Source organism: Pleuronectes platessa, chromosome 9, assembly GCF_947347685.1.
Source record: "Pleuronectes platessa chromosome 9, fPlePla1.1, whole genome shotgun sequence".
Taxonomy (NCBI): Eukaryota; Metazoa; Chordata; class Actinopteri; order Pleuronectiformes; family Pleuronectidae; genus Pleuronectes; species Pleuronectes platessa.
Genome location: NC_070634.1, coordinates 14,960,194 through 14,972,489, shown reverse-complemented (window position 1 = coordinate 14,972,489; position 12,296 = coordinate 14,960,194). Strand labels below are relative to the sequence as shown.

The following is a 12,296-nucleotide window of genomic DNA, read 5'->3' as shown; positions in this document are numbered from 1 at the left end:
CCTGGTTGAAAACCCCTGACCTAAAGGAAGCAAATATGAAGTGAAGTGTATCGGTCCCAGTACAGAACCTTGTGGAACTCCATGACTTACTTTAATGTGCGTGGAGGAGTCACTGTTAACATTAACATATTGGAATTTAAGTACGACTTAATGTTAACATAACTTTTGTTTGTAGCAAGAAAACGGCAAATTAAATTTAAACCTCTGAACATCATATGACCCGAGGGGGTTTATATTGACCAGTTAGTCAGTTCAGTGGGGAGAGTTGTTATATTAAAGGGCATTTCAAACCAGTTCCCTTCCCAAGAGAGTTCCTTCCACTTCAGTGCATAAATGTTTATGGTTTAAGAGGAGGACTTTGATGAGACATCAGATTAACACCAACACCTCTCTATCTGCTTCTTTTACACATACACACACACACACACACACACACACACACGCACACACACACACACACACACACACACACACACACACATACACACACACACAAATTAAATATTAATCACAGCAGAGTAATACAAAGGTTGGCAGACCTGAGCTCAGGCTTCTTAACAAAGTGCCGCTGTTGGAGAGAGGAAGGATGCAAGGTTGTAAGGAGTAGAAAAAAGGAGGGGAGAAGAGAATGAGCGATTGTAGTGACAGGGATTGTCAGAGTGGCTGCTGACTCTCCAGCATGTTGATCAGCTGATATTTGGCAGGCGTGAGGACTCTCGGTAAATTACTATACGACCAAAATTAGAAACTTAATTAAAAAACAGGGAGACAGACACATGCTAATGGATGTTCTAATTTCACCTGCCTCAATAGGGACAGAGAGGACTAGACTCCAGTGACTCTCCCAATGGGGACAGATGCTGTAATCAGACTTCACCTTTAATCAGCTCTTTGTATGGATGAGACAGCACTTATTGATGAGGTTTGTTGTCTCTGGTACAGAGGTCAGCTTGTGGTGAGGCATTGGGCTCCAGGGTTTGATCCAGTCTGGGCCCTGAAGCCATTTGTCATCCGCTCTCTCCCCTGCTTTTCCTGTTGCTGTATATTCAAAAATGCATTTACATATAATCTGAATCAACAAATTCTCATCAAGCTTTCTCTGCAATTTCCTGAACAATGATTTGGAAGTAAGATGAAGGTACAAAAAAAAAAAACAGCAAAGGCATTTATTCCCATCTTCTGTGCCATGGGTTGAATTTGAGTCACTGATTGTGACTGAGTAAGGCGACGGATTCGATCTGGATGAAATTGGCTCCCAGGTCTGATTATATTAATATTCAGGATGATGAAGTGGGCTGCGGAAAGATTCCTCTCTAAATTATCATTCTGGCCACAGCAAAGATAAATTAATGAAAATGTTCTCGCTCTGTCTGACACACACTTACACACACACACACACACACACTCACACACAAACACACACAAACACGCACACACACACACACACACACACACACACACACACACACACACACACACACACACTCACTCACCTACAGGCCATCGCTTGAGATTGCAACCCTATTAGAGAGTGAATGAAGCTTATGAGATCTGCTGATATTAGATGAGTCACCAGTGCTGTCTATCAGTTAGTAATTAGGAAGTCACACTGTGTAACAAATGCACTACAGACCCCCACAACCTCCACAGGCAGTATGCACACAAAGTCATAAAAATATGGTTTAACAATGATCAACAAAAATAAGCAAAATTTAATTTTCTGTTATGATAAATCTTCATATTCATTTACAGTCATATAGATTGTCCGTTCTATATTTACTCTGTAAAACACTGAATAGCTGTTCTCATATGATGAATAGGAGACAGATACATTGGAATGTGCGTAATTGTGTGCGGTTTGATTGAAGTTGAGGGATCTGTCAGTCGTTGGCGGAGGAGTGAGCTCCAGTGCCGTTCTAGCTGTAAGTCACAGCAAGAAGATAAAATGCACAATAGTCTAGACAGTCTTAAACAAAGTTTGGGTATTTGAAAGCCTTTATCACAAATCTTGTAAAAATCGACTTACTTCTAATTCAGTGAACCCTGACCCAATGGTATACAAACAATCGGCACAATATGTGACACCCTCTATCCAAACAGAGCATCACTGATTCAGATACACCTCAGACACTCTTTTCTCATGAATATTTAAATAATGTTATTTTGTTGATGTGCTCTGTTACAAACAAACATTTACTTCACCCCTGTCCATCCTGGGAAAAGGATCCTTCACTTGTGACTTGTGATTTGGGGGATTTTTCTCCCCCTGATGAACAAGTTTATTTGCGGGGTCGTTTTTCCTCACCCATGTCGGGGGGGTTAAGGAAAGAGGATGCCAACCATGCTCGGAAGGTTGAGCCCAATGAGGCAAATTCTGGCTTGTGAATATAGGCTTTACAAATTTTGCGATTAGGTAATGCTAAAAAATTAACTATTAAATCAGAAACAAAGTAATATACCTCAGGCAAAGAGCCCTCTTCCAGATTCATACTGGCAAAAGCCCTAATTTCAACCCTACTGTGTTGCAGATTTTTTTTTTTCCATTGAGGAATAACACTTGCCTGTTAAAGCTCAGACCACAAAACCTGCTAACCTCCCCTCCACTGATACCACTGACTCACGCCGCATTATGTGTAAACATGTGTAATTACGGAAGCATTTGCTAACGGTGTCAACACTGGAGGCCATGATTACCTCAGCAAGATGCCTTGGTGTTTCAGCATGGTTTTACACAGAGAGCGTGAGTGGGAGGGAGCTATGAAAAAAACAGATGGCACTGGCTGCTTCCTCGAAGGCTGTTGTGGTGTAGTTGAGGACTGTTGTGATTGAAATTCAAATATGGGGGGTGGGGGGGGGCAAACTACTGCTGCTGAGAAGGCAAGAACTGAGAAAAAGATGAGCGGAGAGCAAGGAAAAATGGATAATGAGGAGCAAAGACAAAAGGAGAGAAGAGATGAGACTGGAGGAAATAAGAGGGATGCCTCTATGCGTAATCGTACGTATTAATTGGCACCTTCGCCGTCTCACTCGCTAGCAAGGCCTCCATTAGACTGGCAACAGTTGGCAGAGGGGGCCGCCCACCAAGGGTTTGTGTCATCACTTTGTGCCAGACACTTGGAGTGGTGGGGGTGGAGGGAATGATGAGAGTAAAGCTGTGGAGACCCGAGAAAAGAGCATTTCAACTTTGTCTTCAAAGAGTAGGATCGCTTTAGATGAGAGGAGAAGGAGGAGTTGTTTATGTCTCCTTCAGAAAAAGCTTGTAAGATAGAAAAGTGGGAAACAGAGAGAAGAGAAAAGGATGCTCAGAAGATTGGACGACACAATAAGGCTTAGATGTAGACATATATTTATATAACTTCTATATCTTCAGGACGCTTACAGTTTTGACAGATATTTTTATCATTACATCAACAACACTTTACAGAAATTTTTTTGCATAAGGAATTTGTGACATGAAATTAAAATGGCTCTTTTGGTCCAAACAAGAAAATGTAATTGTTTATTTAACATCTTGAAATGGCTGTTCCTATTTTCATTTAAAATCCTATAATTATCTATTTATTCTTTTTTTTTTTTTTTCATTAGCAAGTGTGAAGTTAGGACATGTTTTGAAAGGGGAGATAAAAAGAGGGATTTCATGATCTTTGATTTTTCAATAGATCGTAAAACCAGCCTACATCCCTGCCTATGAAACGACCAATATTTGTAACCTGTTTATATCAATCATGACGAGTTTTTACATAAATAAAAGGATATGTTGTGTTTGGTTCATAACTTGTCATGTGGCTGAAATAGGGATGGTGTAGTGGTGTATCTCAGATCCGAAAACACCATGGTTTTAATAGACACCGATTTATTTTGCTGTGAAAACAGATGCTGCAGCCACAGTCCTTATTCCTCACGGGTGTCAGAACTGGATTATTTATTGCCAGGAGTGAGAGCACATGCACCAGCTTTCATAATAGGCCGTGAGAATATTTTGAATTTCTCAATTTATGTTCTATTTCAGTAAGAAATGTATTTACAAGTATTTACATTTTCCCAATTTACACATTCCTTTCTATTATTTTGTCCTTTCTTTTCTTCCTGTGTCTTTTCGCCTTAAAGTTTTGTCAGAGTTGCTGAAGTTGAGCTCTGCTGTTGATGTGATAATAGTATGTGTGTGTGTGTGTGTGTGTGTGTGTGTGTGTGTGTGTGTGTGTCTGTGTGTGTGTGTGTGTGTGTGAGTGTGTGTGTGCGTGCGTGCATTCATGTGTATGAACCAAATGTGCCACTACTACATGTCTTTTAGCCAACAGCACCTTCTGTCTGTTGACAGTCATACACCTGTTAGAACTGTCTGACACACACACACACACACACACACACACACACACACACACACACACACACACACACACACACACACACACACACTCGTATGTAGACACACAGACGGATCTGTCCTCTCTAGTCTTATTTTCCATCTGTTGTCTGATCGATTGATGAGTTCAGACACAGCGGGAGTGGATGTGTCCCCCTGAGCAGTTACCGTGGTGACTGAGGACCCCACCCCTGGTCAGGCTGTCACTGTCTTCGTGTCCCGCTGCTTCCCTGGTCAATGTCTCTACAATTAGACCAGAACAGGAAAAGATTTGTCAGTTTTTTATTATAGGTTGATGTGGAAATGCTCTTTGTGTGTGTGTGTGTGTGTGTGTGCGTGTGTGCCTATGTGCGTGTGTGCACTGAATATACTTACTTTTCAACCAGCCTTTATTTTACGAATCAACCAAAGTGGATAATGAGTCAGTGACATTGAAATGACTTCCCCAGGGAACAAGTGGTGCTTCAGCTGGGATCCTGAATTAAATCAGTGAATAAGGACGAGGATGTAAAGGAAACTGACGGCCTAACAAGCCCACTTTCTCTCCCTGTACACCACCTATCTCTGTCTAACTCTTGGCCTAATCTGACCCACTCACCTGTAGTTACAGAAAGCTGTTTTCCCGGATCAAGACAGATACATTTTGAGAAAGCAGATTTGTCATGTTGGGGTCAGAATACAACAATATCTGTTATAGCCACGACCCTGAGGACATAAAGGGCCTCAGGTTGGTTTTGGAACTATAAATGGGCATCCGGTGCTAAAATATATTGTTTCATTTCGTGTAAGGTTTGATAATAGAAGGCAAGACTCTTTGAAAATTCAGATTTCTGTCTGTAGGGCCTGGACGAGTTCCAGTGTTCAGTGCTTCTTGTTCCAATGTGCTGAATTATGAGGGGCAGAAAATGAAGAAAAGGTTAAAAGGCGAAGAATTCATCTAAAGTGAACTTTCATTTTAGATGAGTGGAGCACAAACTGTTCTTTTAAATCGAAACGAACTATAAAATCTCACTAGATTGGATTAAAGTTGCATTAATTGGTCAAATCAAGTCCCAAACCTGATTTCAGAAAGGTAGATGGTGAATTATATATACAGAATGTACCTTTAGACACTTGGACCTAGACACAATCCTGTTTGCGCTCTGCATGAGTGGAGGAACAGACCATTATGGTCAATCAAACATAGATTTGCTAAATAAGGTACAGTTTATAATCAGTGCCTGCTCTTCAGTGGGATTGGTCAAAAGAGTACAGTGCAAAAGTTCAAAAGTTCAATTTGCCAATAAGTGTAGGTTACAGACATTAATCAGAGCACAGGGTTTTTTGATGACACCAGGTTTGTCATTGCTGAAGCAGCCTCCTCGATCAGTGTAACTGTCAGAGTAGAATCTTTGCCAGGAAGCCATGTGTCACATTTGGCTGTGATTGTCCACAAGGCACAAAACAGCCGTGAGCCAAAATATATTCTCCTCTATTCCTGTACATTCCAAACATAATATCGCATGATGATGAAAATTATCATTGGAATTGTATGATATATGTTTTTCTAATTATTACCCCATGGAAGAGCTCCAGTGGAGAAGCCCACAGCATCACATTTTAAATGCTCGCTTCCAAAGATTAAGAATATGACATAAAATGATGCAAAGGACATCTGGATTATTTATATTTTATTTTGAGATGTTGTGAAATACCTATCAGTGTTTATATTTCACAGTGTAAACATATTAAAGAGTTGAAAAAAGCTGAAATATTATCACCAATCAAAACTCTTAGTGTTTATTCAGTATGTACTGTAGCGAGCCACTTTGGCTTCGTCCTGTATGTGAACTTTTTTGACCTAGAACGAGACGATCTGCCAACAAATCATCTCTGCACTGAGATAAACCATCAGATCTCTCACTTGCTCTCTCTCTCCCCTCATCTCTCTATCTGTCTCTCCCTCCCTCGCTCACTCTCTTCCAACAGATGGCTAATAAATCATTTACCCAAATCAATTATTCAGTCCTGCCAAAGAGCAAACATTTAGCAAACTGACACATAAACCAATATGCAGGGCGATAGTCAACTGATAGCAGATTCATATATATAGCCAGGCCATTACTGACGCTGTTGATATAAGGAGGAATAACATTTGATGTGTGCCTTCTGTGTGTATGTGTGTGTTTGTGTCTGCGCACACTTGTGTGTGTGTGTGTTTCAGAGAAGACAGGGAGGTGGTTAAAATGAGAGGGAGAACACTGTGGGAGGCAAAGAGGCTTATATTAACTAAACCAACCAGAGCATCACTGTAGGAGTTGCTCCACACAATTCTTTGTGTCAAGACAATCTGCTGTTCACACACACACACACACACACACACACACACACACACACACACACACACACACACACACACACACACACACACCACCCACCTCACCGTGGGCCACCAGAACAGTTATTTTAATTGATTGTGCTGCAGAATCACAGGTCTTCATAAAGAAGACAGATATGTTTTTTCTTTTTCTTTTTTAAGTCCTCATAGGGGATTTCTATTGGACTTGCTTCTTCTTTGAGATTGGTCTGAATGCTGTGACTGCAAAAGCTAAGCAAGTGCTTGGCATTCATGGGAGCCTCTGACTGGCAGATTCAAAGGTTTTTTTGTGATCAGAAGAAAAAACATATAAAAAACCTCCCCTCAATAGTTGGGTGGAGAGTTTAGGAGGATAGAAATATTTGTCCACGCTGATCTCTACCTTAGCTCATGTGCTTATGATTCCAGCATCTTCATCATCTCACAGTGTGTTTCCTCGTGGTTCTGGTTGCTGCAGGAGTTTTTCCCTCCTGATTCAATCTCCTGCAAACCTTGCTCTCGGATACTTACTGAAACATTAATGATGATATATTGTTTGGCGAATTACTCTTTGCTGGCTGGAAAAACCTCCCGGACATTTCTAGGAAGTGAGGAAAATGGTTTGGCCAAAATAAACTCAACAGAAGTTTTTCAACTGACCGAAAGAAATAGAAATCTCCTTTTCTCAGCAGGTGTTTTGACTTGTCATTCATTCTTGTATATTAAGATGGACCATACATGACTATTTCCATGTCGTTTGGAGCCAGAGTCTGAGCTACTGTGATGTTGATGCAGCTCTTGAATAATCACGAGTCAGACTCAGCTGTCAATCATGACATTTCATCCCATATTTATAGCATCAAATGCCGCATTAAAACCAAACTCACCAGAAAAACTAACAAACACCAGTGTGATATGAACTAAAATGACAGAAACCATCTTTGAGTAAAATGTATTTGAAGTGTGTGTTGACCCTTTATTTTGGCTCATGTCCTATCGACTAACATGGAGGGGGCAGGTTTTATAACCAATACTGCAGCCAGCCACCAGGGGGAAAATCCAGATGATTTCACTTCACTTTTGGGGAGCTGCCATGTCGTCCATCATTCTATTCAGTCTCTGGGTATAACTAACAACTGCATTTCATTTAAATGTGACATTGGTCCAGTTTGTTGACTATCAGATCAGGTCAGGTTGTAGTTAGACAAAGCTCTGCTGGGAATGTCATGATGCTACCAACCTCTCTGTCCCAGTAACAATGATAAACCAGCCTCATAATATTGTGCTATTCAGGGAAGAGGAGAAAGTGATGGGTTATAATTGGGTTTATGGCAATAACAACCCCCTGATGATGTCATCATGATTGAATGGAAATGTAGTATAGGAACGCCTCACCAGTGGTGTTTGAGATTTGATGGAGAGAAAACTGAGGGATCTGGATGTGATGATGAGAGGACTCAATGTGAACACTTTGGGAAAGAGGGTCACAGCGAGTTACTGATGTGAAAGCTGAGAGTGAGAGAGGAAAAACTATTTTAAAGTGTGACTGCAACAACGCAATTGGCGGATTGAGATTTTGGTGCGATTTGATTGGATAACTGAAAACAACCGAAGTCCAGTGAGGAGGAAAAAATAATATTGAATAAATAATACGGAAAGATGAGTTTTTACTGATTAAACCCACGCTGCTATTCATATTTTTTAACATGTGTTCGACAAGACTAGTTTACTGCCTGTCCTAAACCTGCCTGACTGGAATGGGCTGTTTGTTTTGAAAATGCGAAAAAATTTAAATTCACCCATTACATACTCACACCTATGAAGATGGACAAGTGGGTGAAGTGTTTGAATTCAACAAACACTTTTGGAGTCTCAGGGGTAAACCGCTTTGCAGCCGAATCCAATACTATGGAAGTCAATCGCGATTGCTTCATCCTACGTAATAAAACAACAGAATAAACATAACATGCCGCCATACTGCAATGCTTTGTGGACTCAAGCACTTCCCCCACCCCTTTATCGGCACAGGTGGCAGTAGATAATGAGTGAATTTTCATTTTTCGGTGAACTATCCCGTTAACATGTGACACGGATGAGATGAGCAGTTAATTTTAACACTACAGATTTATTTTTGTGTCTCTCGGAGCTGTGAGCCACATGCTGACGAATTAATATCTTGACACTAGTCAGGTGCGCTGGTGTCATATGAGTTTGCAGCTTGACGCTGACATGGAGCATAAGTCACAACGTTATCAGTATCACAGCCTGACGCTTGTCACAGCACATTTGTCACGCTGCAGGGAGCTGTCACATCCGCAGGGCATGTCACTGTTACTCACTTATCAGGGCTGACAACTCCGACCAGGACATCAGCTCAGTTCACCACGCCGAGCGTCTCACATAACTGCACATATGTGTGGATGATGTGTCGGCTCCTGGTGACTGAAAGGGGACTCTATTAACCTGTTGATGCCCCGGGCACCTGTCGGATGTGTGTCATCTTCTTGGATCAATGCAGGTGTCCATGAATTCACTGCCGTGGCTCAATCAATCAATCAATACAAACTTCTTCTCCTCATCAAGTTAGGTTCCAAACTGTAGTATTTATTGTGCACCCTGTTGTTGACGGAGTATTAAAGAGGGAGAACATGAGAAACATAGTAACGGATTCAACAAAGCACAACAGGGCAAAGAAAAAAAATTGAAGACACGTTTTAAGCTTTATGTCCGTGGGCCTTGCCATTCAACTTTCTGAAATGTATAGTATCACATTTGCACTCCCTTTAATTTGTAACTCTGGCTGAAATAGAAAGCTGCAATTTATGAGGTGAAAGGAATAGTCATTAAATCCATTTGTCCACACTTTCTTCATGATGCCCGTTGTGAGGTAAATTGTTGATTTTTAATCATTAAGCATCTTTAAAGATGCTGTATACATTCCTGACAATCACAGTCAAGAAGAGGTTTTAATCTAAGAGAGTTATTCAACCAGAGCCAGATTTTAGTTGGTAAATATTTCTATGAATGTGTGTGAGTGACTCAAAAACTAAAAGCTCCCACTGGAAGAGAAGAGGAGAAACAAGCAGAAAGCCGAGCACGTTGGTCTGTAGAGCGGTAATCAGAGCAGAGGAGTTAGTTCCGAGGAGTTCAGCCCGCTGGCAGCTCGTATTGTAGGTTATATTTCCATTATCTGTCATGTTTTACAGTGTGATGAAAAAAGAATTCAGGTCATTTGTCATAAAAACACAGGGTCAAGAAAAGCAGGAGAAGAACAGTTCAGCTCAGTTACTTTGATCTAATTGTCTGTATCTTATGCTTCTTGTTCTGTATTTTGCTTATTTACACATAAATAGAAGATAAACAAGTCAGTTCACCATTATATGATTTTTCCACTTTTTTCCACACCATATAGTTTTTAACAATCATGCAGGTGCAATCATACATCACTGCAATTCCCAGGTTTTATCCATAATGAATTTTTGCAGCATCACAGATGTGTGTGTTCTTTAGAGGACCAAAAACCACAAAATGTACATGCTATATATATTGTATGTACATTGTACAATACACTGTGTGTATTCCAGTGTACATCCTGTATGTAGATAACTTCTTTGTATCTTATCCAATCAGGCAGATCATCTCCTTAAGCTTTAACTGGCACTGTATTATTATTATTAGCATGACAGAGATACTGACCTCCAGACTGCAGCCCAGGACACAGACGCAAAACTACTCCAGACCAGGAAACAGCACCAAACTTTTTTTTTTGCTATAATATCTTTATTATCTGCAAGTATGAACACATGATGAGGAATTTCTCTTTTACTTTGGCTTAAAAATATCTTACAAACAATATTCAAAAAGAAAACTGTCTCTTCAATTTTCTGACTGCAAAATAAAGGAAAAGATGAGTGTTGTAAATGAAGTTGCACTTTGAGAGCATCCCGCTTCACCTCGACAAACGGTCGTTATTAGAAAACTGGGCCCAGGACATCCACTGAATAACAGCAGACTTAACGAGGGAGCCATTTTTAGACCCTCCATCCCATCGTCTCCATAACAACGAAAGGGCAGCCAGGACTGACTAATGGTCTGTTGAAAGACAGAGAGACGGAGGAAGTGGGGGATGAAATGACAGAGGTGGCAGGAGATGGTGGATGGAGTGATTGGAGTGAAAGAAGGGGAAAGAAGAACGTGTGAAGGAAACGAGTTGTTGAGACTGGAGTGAGAAGGGGGGGAAATACATCTGAAGGGGGGATAGTTAGAGGTGTGAATCTCACGAGGATAATTTCATTTCTATATTTGTGTGGATGATGGTGTTGAGCTATTTTAATCTTGTCTCTCCTCCTCTCGCTCCTCTTAATGAAATCACATGACGCTTTGTGTCGGCTATAGACAGGACTAATTCTCACCACCCCTTATCACAGTCATATAATTGGGTCTATGCTGCTACTTTCTTTTCAGCTGTGTGATGATCAAGCCTGCAATCATTATAGAGCAAATGACTGAACCAAGATGGCTCTGACGTGTACATCATGTGCTTAAAGAGCTGTAACTCTTGCCTCCATCTTTGTCTTCTCGTATGGTTTATTCTACGTCCGCACTTGGTAAAAAGTGTTCATCAAACTACATCATCTTGTAACAGAGATTATAATAATTCCTACCTGTTGAGCCTTATATAGCTCTAGATCAGACTTTATATAAAGATGGATGATGCGTCTGCCCCTCCTCCCTTCATCCAAAACCAAATATCCCGGATATGAACGCTGCAATCTTGAGCATTTGGAGCCACAATCTGTGCAGTAGTAGCAGATGGAGCCGCGGTATAAAGGTCCACACACACACTCGACCAATCACAAGTCAGTCTCAGCCGTCTATCATGACTTTTCCCGCCATTAATATAACCTCAAATAATTAATGTAAACCTTCTTTGTGGAAAAATAAGCAGTGTATTTGACGTGTACTTTTGCTTTTTATTTTGAACAATTCCCTATACATTAATTCTCTCTTAGACAAAAACCATAATCCTCAACTCCCCTTTTTGCTATTTTCCTTCTGCCTTTACCCCCCCCCTCTCCATCTGCGTCCGTCTCTCACTCAGCCGGCATCCAGATGAAATGTGTGTTCAGGTCAGTGGAAAATGGACAAACAAGAGAAAGTGTCAGAGGTGCAATTATAATTGGGGGGAGGCTTGAAAAAAAGGTGAAGAGCGACAGGAAGAGCAACAGGAAGGTGCAGAAAGAGAGAGAGGGAGGCTGAATAATTAGGAAGCATGGAGGGGGGGGGGGGGGTCACCAGACACTGCTTTTCTTTTCCTCATCAGTTTGAGGGTTTGAAGGCCACAAAGGTGTGTTTACAGGGTGGAGTAATGGAGGACTAAAATAAAACAAACAAAGTAAAAATTGAATTTGTGTAGCAGATGAGGGATAAAGGCTCAGGGTTTGTGCATTTGTGCGTGTGTATGTTTGCACGTTTGTCCGCGAGCTGCGTGTCTCTCCAGCCAGAGGGTGTCCTGCGCCCCCCCCCCCCCCTGGATGAAGCTGCTTTCTTTGTTCTCCTCCTAAATAGTAGTTGTCACAGTCGTCCTCCCACACACAG

General features: G+C 41.1%; 1 protein-coding gene across 1 annotated transcript in view; it reads left to right on the top strand.

The window, feature by feature from the left end:
- Positions 1 to 12,296, top strand: part of LOC128448500 (voltage-dependent R-type calcium channel subunit alpha-1E) — a 77,986-nt gene that overhangs the window by 32,453 nt on the left and 33,237 nt on the right. The window lies entirely within an intron of this gene.